Source organism: Pteronotus mesoamericanus, unplaced genomic scaffold, assembly GCF_021234165.1.
Source record: "Pteronotus mesoamericanus isolate MK-2021 breed Mesoamerican mustached bat unplaced genomic scaffold, CSHL_Meso_final contig_173, whole genome shotgun sequence".
In the NCBI taxonomy this organism is placed as follows: Eukaryota; Metazoa; Chordata; class Mammalia; order Chiroptera; family Mormoopidae; genus Pteronotus; species Pteronotus mesoamericanus.
Genome location: NW_026555072.1, coordinates 12,724,570 through 12,738,713, shown reverse-complemented (window position 1 = coordinate 12,738,713; position 14,144 = coordinate 12,724,570).

Here is a 14,144-nt window from a genome sequence, read left to right as displayed (position 1 = left end):
TGTCCCCTGTTATTTTCACTGGGGTGTAGGCTGCTTCAGGCAATTTCTATCACTGTGCAAGAGGCCAGATGAGAAGCCATGTTTCTCCTTTTTGCTGAAACAAAATAAAGAATCAAGGATAATGTTTTCTTCTTGCTTAGTGTTTTTACCAGGGCACTTACATATTTTGCATAGCTGTTCTATGGAAACTTTAAATTTCAAAGCAGGTATTCCCTATGAGGCTCAGTTGTCAAGGTGGTAAACCATTTTTACTTTTTTAAAATTTGTTTTATTGTTCAAGTACAGTTGTCTCCATTTTCCCAACATCACTTTCCCTTCCCCACCCACCCCCACCTCCCACCCTCAATCCTTCCACACTTTGGTTTTGTCCATGTTCCTTTATACATGTTCCTTGAGTTGACCCTTCCCCTTTTTTCCCCCTTACCCCTCTCCCTCTTCCCCTCTCGATACTGTCGGGTTGGTTTTTTTTTTTAATTTCAATGTTGCTGGTTATATTTTTCTTGCTTATTTGGTTGATTAGGTTCCATTTACAGCTGAGATCATATGGTATTTGTCTTTCACCCCCTGGCTTATTTCACTTAGCATAATGCTCTCCAATTCCATCCATGCTGTTGTGAAGGGTAGGAGTTCCTTCTTCTGTTCTGCTGTGTAGTATTCCATTGTGTAAATGTACCACAGTTTTTTTGACCCACTCATTTACTGATGGGCACTTAGACTGTTTCCAGCACTTGGCTATTGTAAATAGCACTGCTATGAACATTGGGGTGCATAGGTTCTTTTGAATTGGTGTTCCGGGATTCTTAGGGTATAATCCCAGAAGTGGAATTGCTGGGTCAAAAGGCAGTTCCATCCTTAGTTTTTTAAGGAAATTCCAACCTGTTTTCCACAGCGGCTGCACCAGTCTGCATTCCCCCCAACAGTGTGCTAGGGTTCCCTTTTCTCCACAACCTTGCCAGCACTTGTTGTTTGTTGATTTGTTAGTGATGGCCATTCTGACCAGTGTGAAGTGGTATTTCACTGTGGTTTTAATTTAATATGCATTTCTCTGATGGCTGGTGATGATGAGCATCCTTTTATATGTCTCTGATTCCCCTGTATGTCCTCCTTGGAATATGTCTTACCTACTAAAATGTAAGCTCCAAGTAGGCACTGATTTTAGCCTTGTCTGTGTTTTTCACTGCTCTAACCCAAGCCCCTAGAATAGCAGTTATAATATAACCATATTGGGCCTCTATACTGGTTTTCCAAGACAGTCCTTGTTATGCCTGTTATCCTAGCATGATTATTAACTTCACTCCCTTCACTGTGCAAAGTGTTAGATGATTATATTTATGGTCACTGTACACAGAATAGATGCTCAGTAAATATATTTTAATTAAGAAGCTGCTCCCTCAGGGGAACCTTCTCTGGGTGTGGGTCAGGTTAATAGTCAGTACTGGGGAAAATGAGAATACCCACTAATACGAAGCAGCTGAGGCTCCAAAATGGTGGTAGAGAACAGCAGTTGGTATTTGGAAAAGTCAGTCTTGGGACTATGGTCTGTCGGTCAGTGATACTAAGGAGTTCCAGTCCCCAGTGAAGAGCACTGTGGACTCACAATTCCTGCAGGAAGACTTGAGGACTAGAAGTTGACCAGAGCAGAAATGCAGAAGAGCATTCCAAACAGAAATCTAGCTTTACAAACTGGGGCTGAAGAGAGTAGCAGCCAGGTAATCACAAGTTCAGTTAAAAACTCAGTGAAAAAAGGGATCCTTAATGGTTTATACCAGTGATTTTCAACCAGTGTGGCAGCAGGAATTTTTAAAATATGCAATACTTGAATGTTTAGTCAGTGGCACTGACCTCTTTTCCCTTAGATTGTCAAATTGAAAAATGACAAAAACCAACACAATAATAGCCATCCGGTGTGAATGAATAAAAATTATACCTACCTTCTTGTCAGGTTGGCAAAAATATATTTTTTGGTGTGCTACAGAACTATAGGAATTAGTTTATGTGTGCCATGAGATGAAAAAGGTTGAAAGTAGCTACTTTATACTCTTGAACAAGCACTTTGAACCCTTCACCTATATTTTAAATACCTTTCTTAATGAAGACTGTGGTTTCATTTTAGATACCATTTTATATGGGACTTTCTCTTTATTTCAAAATATGTGCTTGAATATCTTTTTAAATCTATATTTCACTTGGATTTCTGTTACTCCCTGTATTAGTTTTTTTTTTTATTGCCAACATAACAGATTGCCACAAACTTAGCAGCTTAAGAACACAAATTTATTATCTAACAGTTCTGTATGTCAAAAGCATCGATTGGATCAGCAGGTTTACCTACTCTGGTTCCCACAAGGCTGTGTGCTTTATTTTTCAAGGAGACGTGGATATAGAATTATTTCCTCTTAGGAGCTTATAAAGAAGACACAGTTTCCTAACACCAAATTTGAGTATTTCCTCTGTAAAAGGAGTTTTCATTCCCCAGAATCCCTGGGGATATTTTCAACCTACAGTAACATAGGGTTATACTTAGTGTCCTGAGGCAGAAATATTTAAATTTTGAAAAATTTCCCCCAAGAGATTTTGATCAATTTCATCTTTTCTCTCCTCCTGGTGAAAGCCACTAAGGAAAGAGGGTTAACTTCAGCATTCCACCCAAATCTTCAACCTGAGTTGAATATATACCTAAATTATTCAAGCAAAATCCTTCAGATCTGCCAGAGTTTTGCTCATGACCCAGAGTATAGAGAGCAATGTTACCAATCTGGCTGCTAAACAAATAGTGATGAATAAAATCAGCGGTCTAAACAGCAACAGTGAGCCCTGTCTCTCCGCACAGTGAGTTTCCCCTTTAGCTGAATTTGGATGTGAGGCTGGCATGCTGCCCAGCACATCAGAGAGTGAACAAATTTATTGTGAGTGAATGAGGGAGGCAGAGGGAGTGGAAAAGGTCAAGGACATGGTTGAATTCATATATTGGTCTGGTCACTAAACAGAGAGTAGTAAACCATGTTTAAAGGGATTGAATCTGTCTTCTTTATCTCTACTCGCTAAATAATGATAGACTCCCCTTTTGATGAGACTATATGCTTTTGTTTTTGTTCTGCTTTGTTTAGTTTGTTCATTGATCTGGAAGCTCTAACCAAAAGAAATGACTTTTCTTGATGTTTGTACATTTAAATTTTGATATACCTAAGTAGCAACTCTTGAAACATGTTTCCTGACAGCTGCTTGCACTCCAGCTCTGCCATTTCCAGACTCTGTAAGCTTGGGCAAGTCACTTAGCATCTCAGTGCCTCATCTATGACATGTAGATATAATAGTTCTTACTACATTGGGTAATTTTAAAGATTAATCGAGTTCATAAATGTCAAGCAGTTATAATTATGTCCTGCATAGGATAGGCACACAACAAATAAAAATTATTATCGTTGTTATAGTTGTTTTCCTTGCCCTGCATTTTTCACTTGTTAAAAACCAAATTCAACCAAGTAAATCTGAAGATTTAATTGGTTTTATTAAGCAATTCATGCATTGGGCAACATTTCATCTAGCATCTAGAAGGGTGCTCTGAGGGTTTGTACAAAAAGGAATGTTTTTATACAAAGAAGCATGGGGCAAGGGAGCTATTGACAAAAGAAAGAATTATTTGGGGCCATCTTTGGGGGAAGGGCTTTATCATTCAGATTGCCTCTTCCATCTATGGAGGATGAAGAGGGCCCATGTGATAGATTATTTTACTGGTGCTTATCCAGAAAATTCCAGACTGGTGGATTAAGGTTTGGTTTAATTAAGAGAGGTTGAAACTGCAATTAGATCAGGTATTAAATCTAGATTTGGTATCATGGGCTTTTACCACAAGTGATGCCATTTTAGGGCCTGTGTTTTTTTTGTTTGTTTTTGTTTTTTGGTTTTTGGGGGGTTTTTTTGGACACTGTCCATCCCTCACCCAATATGTATGACATGCCCGGAAAGCATAGCTAGGGAAGAAGAGAGAGCCTATTGATTGAAGGGGAAAAACATTGAGATTTCCCAAAATGCCACAACCCGTCTGTATGCCCAGTGTCCTCTATCTTCTCTCACTGGCTCTGAGTTCATTAGCAAAATGCCAAGAAAGTAAAGAACAGCAAAGAGTAACTTTAATGACTTGGAAATACAGCCTTTAAGCATTTAGAAATGCAAAATGTAGAAACGAGCAAAAACAAATTTTAAGTCATTCCAACATAATGTACAGACTGTATCAGTCAGGATAAGCAAAGTCTTCTATAGTAAAAAAAAGAAGTCCAGCATTATCCTGGACAATGTGGGTCAGTTTGTTGGACCTTTGTCCTGTAAACCAAAAGGTCATGGGTTTGATTCCTGGTCAGAGCCCATGCCTGGGTTATGGATTCAGTCCCAGTCTGTTTGTGCAAGAGGCAACTGACAGCAAGAGGAAGAAGCCCAGCATTGTAGCAACATCTAGCAGCAGTTAGGTCTTATTTTTTGTTCACAAAATATGTCTGTCGTGGGGAGACTGGGCCCCTACTCCATTGCTCTCTTCCCTGGCTGATTTCGGCTGATGGGGCAGCCAGTCTCTGGAGAGTTGCTGCAGTCACCATGGCATACAAAAATGGAGACAAGCAAATCATGTGCTCTTAAAGCTGTAGCCCAGAAATGAGTCACTTCTATTCACATTCCTTTGGCTAAAGCAAGTCAGATGTCTATACTTCAATGAGGTACATTAAATCTTTGAAGCCACAGACTCAAAACCAGAAACATAAATTCTTGCTTCAAAATAAACAATTTAAAATATTTATTATTTAAAAGCATACAGAAAGACAGATCAAACTGAATAATCTCAGCTCTAACTGCAAATATATAAATTCAATTTTTTCAGCCTTTATTGTTTATATAATTAGTATACTCTTCCAAAACCATAACCACAAGCAGAATGATATGCTTTTCAAACATTTCAACTGTCTAAGTAAGAGATGCATAAAAAGATTAGTCTTATTCCCACTTTAGGATAATAGAGAAATAAGTGGAATTTTTTTGAGTTTGTATCATTCCAAATTCATAGATATATAACTCCTAAAGTACATTTATCTGTGATGTGTTTTTTTGTTTGTATTAAATGTGTGCATGTATGTATTTAAATTGCTTTAATCCAGAGTAACTCCTTAAATTGTACTTTGATTAGGAAGTATATTTTTGAGAGTCTACCAAGTTTACTAGGTTGTAAGTATGGACTATAGATTTTTTAAACTTAACGTTGGTAATGCCAACTGTAAAATTCAATGTTTGCATTTAGAGCCCACTCTGACTTATGGGTAGTTATGGAATCATCATCATCATCATCAAAGCAGTATCTTAATTTACTAAGTTTTGTGTATTTGCCTAATCCTTTCAGTGTTTAAAAGAAGGGGCTATTTTTAAAAAATATATATTTTATCTATTTATTTTTAGACAGAGGAGAAGGGAGGGAGAAAGAGTGAGAAACATCAGCGTGTGGTTGCCTGTTGTGCGCCCCCCAAAGAGGGGGTAGTCTTGGAGACTCAGAGCGCAGTCACTTTCCATGGGTATTTCATCTCCATAGGTTTTAATTTAAAAAGCAGAACTGAGTTAATGTGTTTCATCAGAAAGTGGTGGAAAGACTTGGGGTCTCGTCCCTGTTCTGACAAGATAAATAAAACTCCAAATATATTTGCAAGCTGTGACTTTAGTACATCAGCTTGCAACAAACATTTTACACAGTAAAAAACTCTGGAAGGGAATCAGGAAGGCAGTGAATGCACACAACAGAAAACTAAGCAGAAGTGTCATTGTTCCTTTAGCCTTGGGCACAATTATTCTTTGTTCTGAAAATTGTGAGGGAAAAAAATCTAAGAAGCCATACGAAAATCTCCTGTGGACTTTGAAAAATAACAACCAAGGGAGAAAGTGGTCAGAGATAGAGAGGGATCATGTTATTAATGAATGTCTTCTTTTAAAATTACAATAGCATAGTGATGTTAACTACAACATCACTATGTATTTTGTCTAGTCTTCTTTTTAGGTTTTGGAGGACTGTTGAATATTTGTGAACAAAGGAAGGAAAAATATTCACATAGTAAGTTTTGGAACTGAAAACAAAGCAAAAGAATAAAGCAGAGTGTTCACTGAGTTATCACATTAAAAGAAAAGATGCCTGACATCAGATAGAATTAAAATGCCACTGCCTGACATCATATAGGATTAAAATGTCAATTCCATAATAAATATGTTATGAAGAACTTCTGTAGCTCAATACAAAATGTCGGAAAACAATAATGCAGTGTACATCTTCTAAGCACCACTGTAATTTTTTTCTCATCCTTTAAAGCAATGCAACTTTTCAGTATGTATAAAGTACAGTGTTATGACAGTGGTTAACACATTTTATAGAGTTTCACAGAGTGTTCCCAGAAAATGAATAATCATTTAAGAAAGAGATTTAATCTATTGAGAGTATGGCTCAAAAGTCTTTTCCTTTTCTCTAAGATTCCTGTGACATTTTTGCATCTTTAGCATCTGCCTCCTTTTTTGTCCCCTTGCTACTCACTTACTGCTTTATAATTAACTTTGTTTTTTTCATACAAACTAAATGACTTTTTAAAGGAAGAAAAGTTAAAAGACTGGCCTTAAGCAAAATGGGTTTTAAGAGGAACCTGCAAGAGGATAGGAGGTTGATTGCAGGGTTTAGGAGGGTATAAGGGGACTAAATGTAATGGGAAAAAATGCCACAAAAAATTGAGGGGAAAAAAAGAAAAGTAGTGAGAGTGATAAATAGTTTGAGGACAATAGATTTTTAACACTGGAATGGAGTTATTCTAATTGTAATGTGTAAACCTGTTGAAATTATCTGTCATTAAAATAGAAGTGATATGACAAATAATTATGTCTATCAAAGAATTTTAATAGTGTCATAAAAATGATTATTTCCCAATACTCTCAGCTTACAATATATAAATCATTTGTAACAAAAAACATTTTTATTTCTGTTACATTTTTCACAATGAAGGTGAGAGGACTTAAAAATACTTTCTACTAAGACTTTAAACTACTTTAAGGAAGGGAAGTGAATCAATTACTCTTTACTTAGATTCTTCTCCCTATATACTGAGACTTCTGTCATTCATTGTGATGTCATACATTGTGAGGGTATTTTTATTTACTTCCCTGAGCGTAACTAAAATAGTTGCTTTATTCTCTCTCTCTCTCTTTTCCCCTCTCTCTCCCCCTCTATGTGTGTGTGTGTGTGTGTGTGTGTATATATATCTCAGAAAAATATCTTCTTTAATATCCTTGTCTAATAATTTAGACAATTGGGTCACCTTAGGGTTGATCTCTGTTGATTGTATTTTCTCTTAAAAATTATGACACGTTTTCCTGTTTTGTTCTGTAATTTTGGATTTTACCCTGGATATTGTGAGTGTTATATCATGGAGACTCTGGATTCTGTTATAGGATTCCTCTAAAGAGTTGATTTTTATATATTTTTTGTATGTTTTTAAATCAGGTGTATCATTTTGTTGGTTTCAAATCTCATGGTCTGAATCTTCTGAGATCACAACATCTCAAATTTCAGTTCCTTTAGAATTAGCTGTGTTAATTTAAGCCTACTTCAGCACAGGTGTGGTTCAAGGGTCAGTCACAGAATTGAATGAAGTTTGTGAAGAGGAATTAGTGCACTCCTCTTCTGTCTCCTTTCCAATGTCACTCCTTACTTTCCAGTGGCTGTGGTTGCCCTGGACTCTGTTCTCAGGTTCTTCAGGCTGGAAACACTACAGATTTTCTATCAGTTTTAGCCACTCCATGCAGAGATATCTTTATTCTGTCTGCAGGCTAAAAGATGGAAAACTGACACTGTGCCCTGTTCCTTCTTCCAAGTTTCAAATCCCCTCCAGCATCTACCTTTGTTGTTGTTGTTGTTGTTGTTTATTCTCCTATGCTGCTCAGTCACTGTTTTGTGTTATTTGGGGTATTTTCAATTTTCAATTGTTTCCTACAGCAGGGTTCACTCTCACAGAGCTACTTTACTATATTAATAGGAAAACTTTATAGCTCTATGAGATTTCAAATATAATAACTGTAAAATAAGAATAAGTGGTGTTATAGAACATAAAGTGAGAAGTAAATACAAAGACAGTGGCCTTGATTCTAAGTCATTATAGATAAAAGTAATGGACCTCAGTACAGGTTTTCTCCCTTAAAGTCACATGTTTTGGCAGGGGCTCTCTTCCATTTAGTAACTTAGGGACCCAGGTTCTCACCATATCGTGATGTTGCCATGTGAACATGTGGCTTACATAACCTCTACTATAGGGAAAGAAATAGAGAGTTTCTTGCACCCTGGCTTTTTATAGCCAGACCAGGAAATAGAATGCTGCTTCTGTCTGCTTCCCATTGGCTAGAATTCAATGAAATGGTTCCAATCCATCGGAAAGGGAGTTTGGGAATGTTGTCGTCCTGTGTTTCCAAGAAAAGAAAATGGTATGGTGAACACATAGCATTGTGGATGCCACATCCTGCTTTTAATCAAGGCTATTAGAAAAAATATGTATAATTTTTACTCCACATTTCCTTTCTTAACAGGAGAAAAATACTACTTTCTTTCCACAGTCACTGCGTCTTGCATATTACAGGAATATTGATGAAACCGAGATTACCACAGAAAAGTATTTATGTATTTGATCCAAAGGGAGCAAAAGGACCTACTTACAATGGAGAATAATATATTTATTTATAGACAGAATTATATTTGGGGTGTTTCTGGTGTTTTAGATGTTATTTCTGCTTCCTTTTCTCAGTGGCCTTACCAACCTGCTCTGTATTACAAGGGCAGTAAGGAGTATGTAGTTGTTGTATAATAAGAGATATAATATATATAGTTTTTATACACAAGAAGATCATATACACCCTATATGAAGGGTAGGAGTATGAGGACCTGCCATTGAGGGTTTGTGCAGCTGGGACTGCTTTCATGCTGATTACCCTTTATCCCCAAGGAGGCTAGTGAGCTGGGCTTCAACCTTTCACTCTTGGGGTTCTTTGCCCTAACTTGTGGGAGAAGCCTACCTGTAATCCATTCTGGAATCCCAAAGTCTAACAGATTCTTCAATGATTACTGATTCTCCTTTTAAAAGTATTTCCAGCATTGGACTTGGGACTTAACTGTGCATGGATTGTTTTATTGTTATAGTTGGGGTTTAGTTTTTTTTAAAGAAATTTTGAAATTTCTTAGCTGATCTTTCATAGTTTATCTGGTGGGTTTCTTTGTATTACTGTAATGATCTAAATTTAAACTCCTCAGTTTTGCTAAGTAAATATTTAACATACTTGGTTTTATTCTTTTAGGTCCTTTCAAATATTTATACAGAGAAGGAGAGAAGTGGAGAAAAACTAAAAGATACAGGAATAGACAAAGACTTCTATGTACAATGTAGTAATTTTGTGCAGAAATTACCGAAAAATATTTTCTGAAATAGCCATCATTTCTGTTACGATAGATAATTTTAGCAAACAATATTTTAATGTAATATATAGTATTTTCTAGGATTATGTAACACATGATACATTATAACATAAATTAATTTAATGCATTATAAATTATATTAGTATTTTCTAGAATTTATACAATACAAAATATATGAAAAATAACCCAAAATCTCAAAAGAAAAAGAATAAAAATAACTCATAGTCCCATCATTCCATTACTGTTTACAATTTAGAAAACTTTTACACTAAAAACTAAGTGATACTTGTAAGTAGATAGACAATGAATCCACTACAAAGTCATAAACAGCTGGTTAGAAGCGGAGAAATGGAAGATTTGAGACACTGACATTAGAAGAGCATGGAGCAACTAAATGAATGAAAAGAACTAAAAAATATTATAAAAGTATGTAGTTCTAACATTTTTTTAAGGGGAGGGAAAGGAAGTGATAAACCACAAGAAAAATCTCTTAGATCAAGAGAAACTCCTTGTGCTACTAGTTCCTCGACAGAAAAAAATCAAGAGATAGCTCATAAACCCCCAATACAGAAAATCTGATGTCACCCCAAAGGCTAATAACACTATCCCTACGAGACCTATGGGAGAGTAGCCCAAGTGCTTCAGTGTTCTTCCAGATGGAAATCAACAGCATGGGGTAAAACTAATTAATTTAATTTTATGGCCCATGTTGGGAGAGAACAATCTGGTAAATTCCTTTACTAGATACAAGAAAAATAAATTTTTCTGTTTATATTTATTTTCATTATACATTTGATATGTAAGTCTAGCATCTTTCTTCCAAATAAATACTGCCCTTCCATTTATGATTGATAACAGAGAAAAATGCACATTCAAGCAGGGATTTTATTTACCATTGAGTTCAAAATTGAATAAGAAATTACCATAAAACTCAAGAACTTATACAGAATCTTTAAATAATTTACAGAGGAGCATAACTGAGAGAAGAAAGGGAAAAGACTGGGAAGAAGAGAAGAGCAAAAGAGGGGAAGAGAGAAGGCAGGTGGGAGGCAAGTGTTTTTTTCTTTTTTCTTTTCTTTCTTTTTTCTTTACCCTCATCCAAGGACATGGTTATTGATTTTAGAGAGAAGGGAAGGGAAGAGGAGAGAGAGAGAGGAGAAACATCGATGTGAGAGAGAAACATCAATCAGTTGTTTCTTGCATGCGCTCCTACCAGCACCAAATCTGCAACCTAGACACATGCCCTGATCCAGCACTGAATCCGTGACCTTTCGGTTTACTGGACAATGCTCCAACCAGTTGAGCCACACTGGCCAGGGCACAAGGTTTTTCTTTTTTAAAGCTTTAAATACATATTATTTTTTAAAGGAATGAGCCATGCATACAGTAAGTTCCCAAATTCAGTCTGAAAATCTCCATTACCAAGGTTCTTAAATGGCTTTTAAAAGTTAAATTACTGCTTAATTTCTTATCGTTGAGGCATTTTTAGACATCCCTATTTAAAACACTGACCTAACTAGTTTTTCAGTTTACTTTTGGAAATTAGTTCTTTAGTCTCTAATTAAGCCAAGCATGGCAGGCTGAATAATGACCCTGAAAGATATCCATATCCTAATCCCAGGAACCTGTGAATATATTGTCTAACAGTAAAAGTGTCTATGCAGATGTGATTAAGTTAAGAAACTTGAGATGGGGAAATTGGCCTGCATTATTTAAGTGGGCCTTAAATGTAATCACAAGAGCTCCTATAAGAGGAAGGCAAAGGGAGATTTGGCAACAGAAGAGGAAATGCAACAATGGAAGCAAGAGGTTGGAGAGAGGCAAGACACTGGAGTGATTTCAGGAAGGGGATGAAAGGTACCACTAGCCAAACAATACAGATGATCTTCAATACTTGGAAAAGTCAGGAAACAAAGTCTCCACTGGACTCTTCAGAAAAAACAACACCTTGCCAATGACATGATCTTTTTTGTTGTTTCAGGTCAGTAAATTTGTGTTAATTTATTATTGTAAGATAGGAAACTAATACAGAAAGCCAGTTTGAGTAGATCTGAAAGGTCATTAAAGGGATATATATATATTCGTTTTAATATATGCATATTCTCATATAAAGGCTATGTACAGGGTCTGGCAGAAGTAAGGCCTGCTTGAGTGTGGATGTAATAATTTATGGTTTTAATGTCAACATTTCACCTAAAATGTCCTATGGTGTGCTTGAGTGTTATATTGTTATGTTACAGGATTACATACTTATGATTTTGTCATAAAAAGTTTGTAATAAAAAGGGGCATTATTTGTGCCAGACCCTATATCTATTAAAAGCTATTGATATATTCATATACTAGAAAGTCTATTCATATAAATATCTACATACATATGAAGTCAAACATCTGACATGCTAGACTTTTAATAAACATGGAAAATACTACACATTCCTCTGGAATAATCTAAAGGTACCATTGTGATATGAAATACCACTATACCACTTATACTACACTCAATCTTAGCCCAAGGGCTGAGGCATGATTAATTATACCGCTTGTGATTGTGGTAAAACACAGATGAAATTTAAAGACGACAGAAACTCTCTTAAACTGACCTCCTCCTGAAGGAGTTATAGGTTAATTGATGATCTCTATTTCAACTGTAAAACATATTAACTGATGCCACAGCACATTGAATAAGCTTTGGCAATACTTCTCATGCCTGCTTCTGATCCCACCAGTTAAGTTTTCTGCTCTAAGAATAGCTGTGTTTGTTCCCAAGCCAATTTATTTCAATTATACAGCCATAATTTGATCACATATTGCAATTCTATGTGGACAGTTTAATTCCATCATTTGACAAAGTATGTCATAAACTGATGAACTATAAATTGAGAAAGAAAACTGTTTTCATGAAAATGCTTTGGAAAGATTTAGATTGGTTTATTTTTCTATGAATTATAAACCTCCTATAGGTTGATTTTTCTGTGAATTATTAGCTTAAAAACACATATATAAGACCCAAATCTTATGAAATTCCAAGTTCCAGCAAATAATTATCACTTTACTCAGTCCTTTCTTCACATACATTTTTTGAAAGATTAAGAGTCAAAAACAATAAAACAATCTGCCTGTGGCCCACAGCATTCTGTATCACTCTGGCTCTGCCCTTCACTGTCCATGTACTGTACTTCTTATACTGACCAAGGTCTTTCAATCTGAGACTGTCTTCTGTGGCTGGTGCAGGGGGACTCCCTTTACCTCTGCTTTTCAAACCTTTCAGTGCTGTTGCATTTCAGTTGTTATGTTACCTTACAAGATCATATTGAAGTAGATGATGTTAGAACTATACTGAGACCTAGTCTATTATATTGCCCTGGGTTATCTAGAGGGGCCTATCCACCAGAGGGGATGGAAATGAATCACTACCTTCTGACAAAAGGAACAGAATTTCCTTTTTTATATAATCATGAATAGTTGTTTAAAAGATTTTATTTATTTTTTTTTTAGGGAGGGGGAAGGGAGAGGAGAAAGAGAGGGAGAGAAACATCAATGTGTGGTTGCCTCTTGAGCACCTCCTACTGGGGACCTGGCCCACAAGCCAGGTGTGCGCCCTGACTGGGAATCAAACTGGCAACCCCCTGGGCTAGCAGGCTGGCACTCAATCCACTGAGCCACACCAGCCAGGGCAGAATTTCCTTTTTTTATTTATTGATTTTAGAGGGAGGCGGAAAGAGAGAGAGAAATCCATTTGTTGCTCCACTTATTTATGCATTCACTGGTTGATCTGACTTGGAGATTGAACCCACAACCTTGGTACATTGGGACAACACTTTAACCAACTGAGCTACCAGCCAGGGCTCCTTTTTCTTATTTGGGATTATAATAACTTAATAACTATGCTGGTTAGATAATAAAGGGCTAAAGTGAAGTGGGTAGTGGAATCCCAGGTTGCTTCTAACAGAATGTCTCAATGTTTTAATAATTAGGACTCAGGTTTTCTCAAATGTCTTATACTGATAAATTTGTAATTATTTTGGGATAAAAATGTTCCCCATTTTTGGATCAGATTGGGGACAAATACTCCAAAGTCTATAGCTGTTTTTGAAAGGGAAGACTAAATGGAAGGAGGCAAATGTCACCATAATATTTATGGTTGTGCTCTGTTGAGCTTCTTCCCAGAGATTACAGAGAACTTGGTCCCTCTTCTCCCAACAATAGTAGATTTAGGAGAATCCACTCACATTGTGGTAAAACAATTTATATTAGACCTCAAGACAAAATGGTCAACAAACATTCAAACTAAATAGGAAGCAAATAGAGAACTATGGACTGTCGCCTCTGTTTTGCTGTTTGAAAGCTGGATGTTTGTTTGACTAAAGGAATCAAAAATATTAGATTAAGAATCATAACTTTTATCATTAAAAGAGATAGTCATGGTTTAGAGGAAAGGAAGTAAGGTGTCAGAAGACCTAGATTCCACTCCCAGCTCCATTGCATATTGAAGTGAAAATACTTTACCTCACAGAGTGAACTGGGACCAGACAATCACCAGGTTCTAATCTAGGCCCTAAACCTTACCAGCTGTGACCTTGGGCACAGTACTTAACTTTTCCTAGTCTTGGATTTGCTGTTTGTAAAACAGAATCAAACTCTTATGGGTAGAAGTGATGATTATGTGGAATAACTATGTAAAG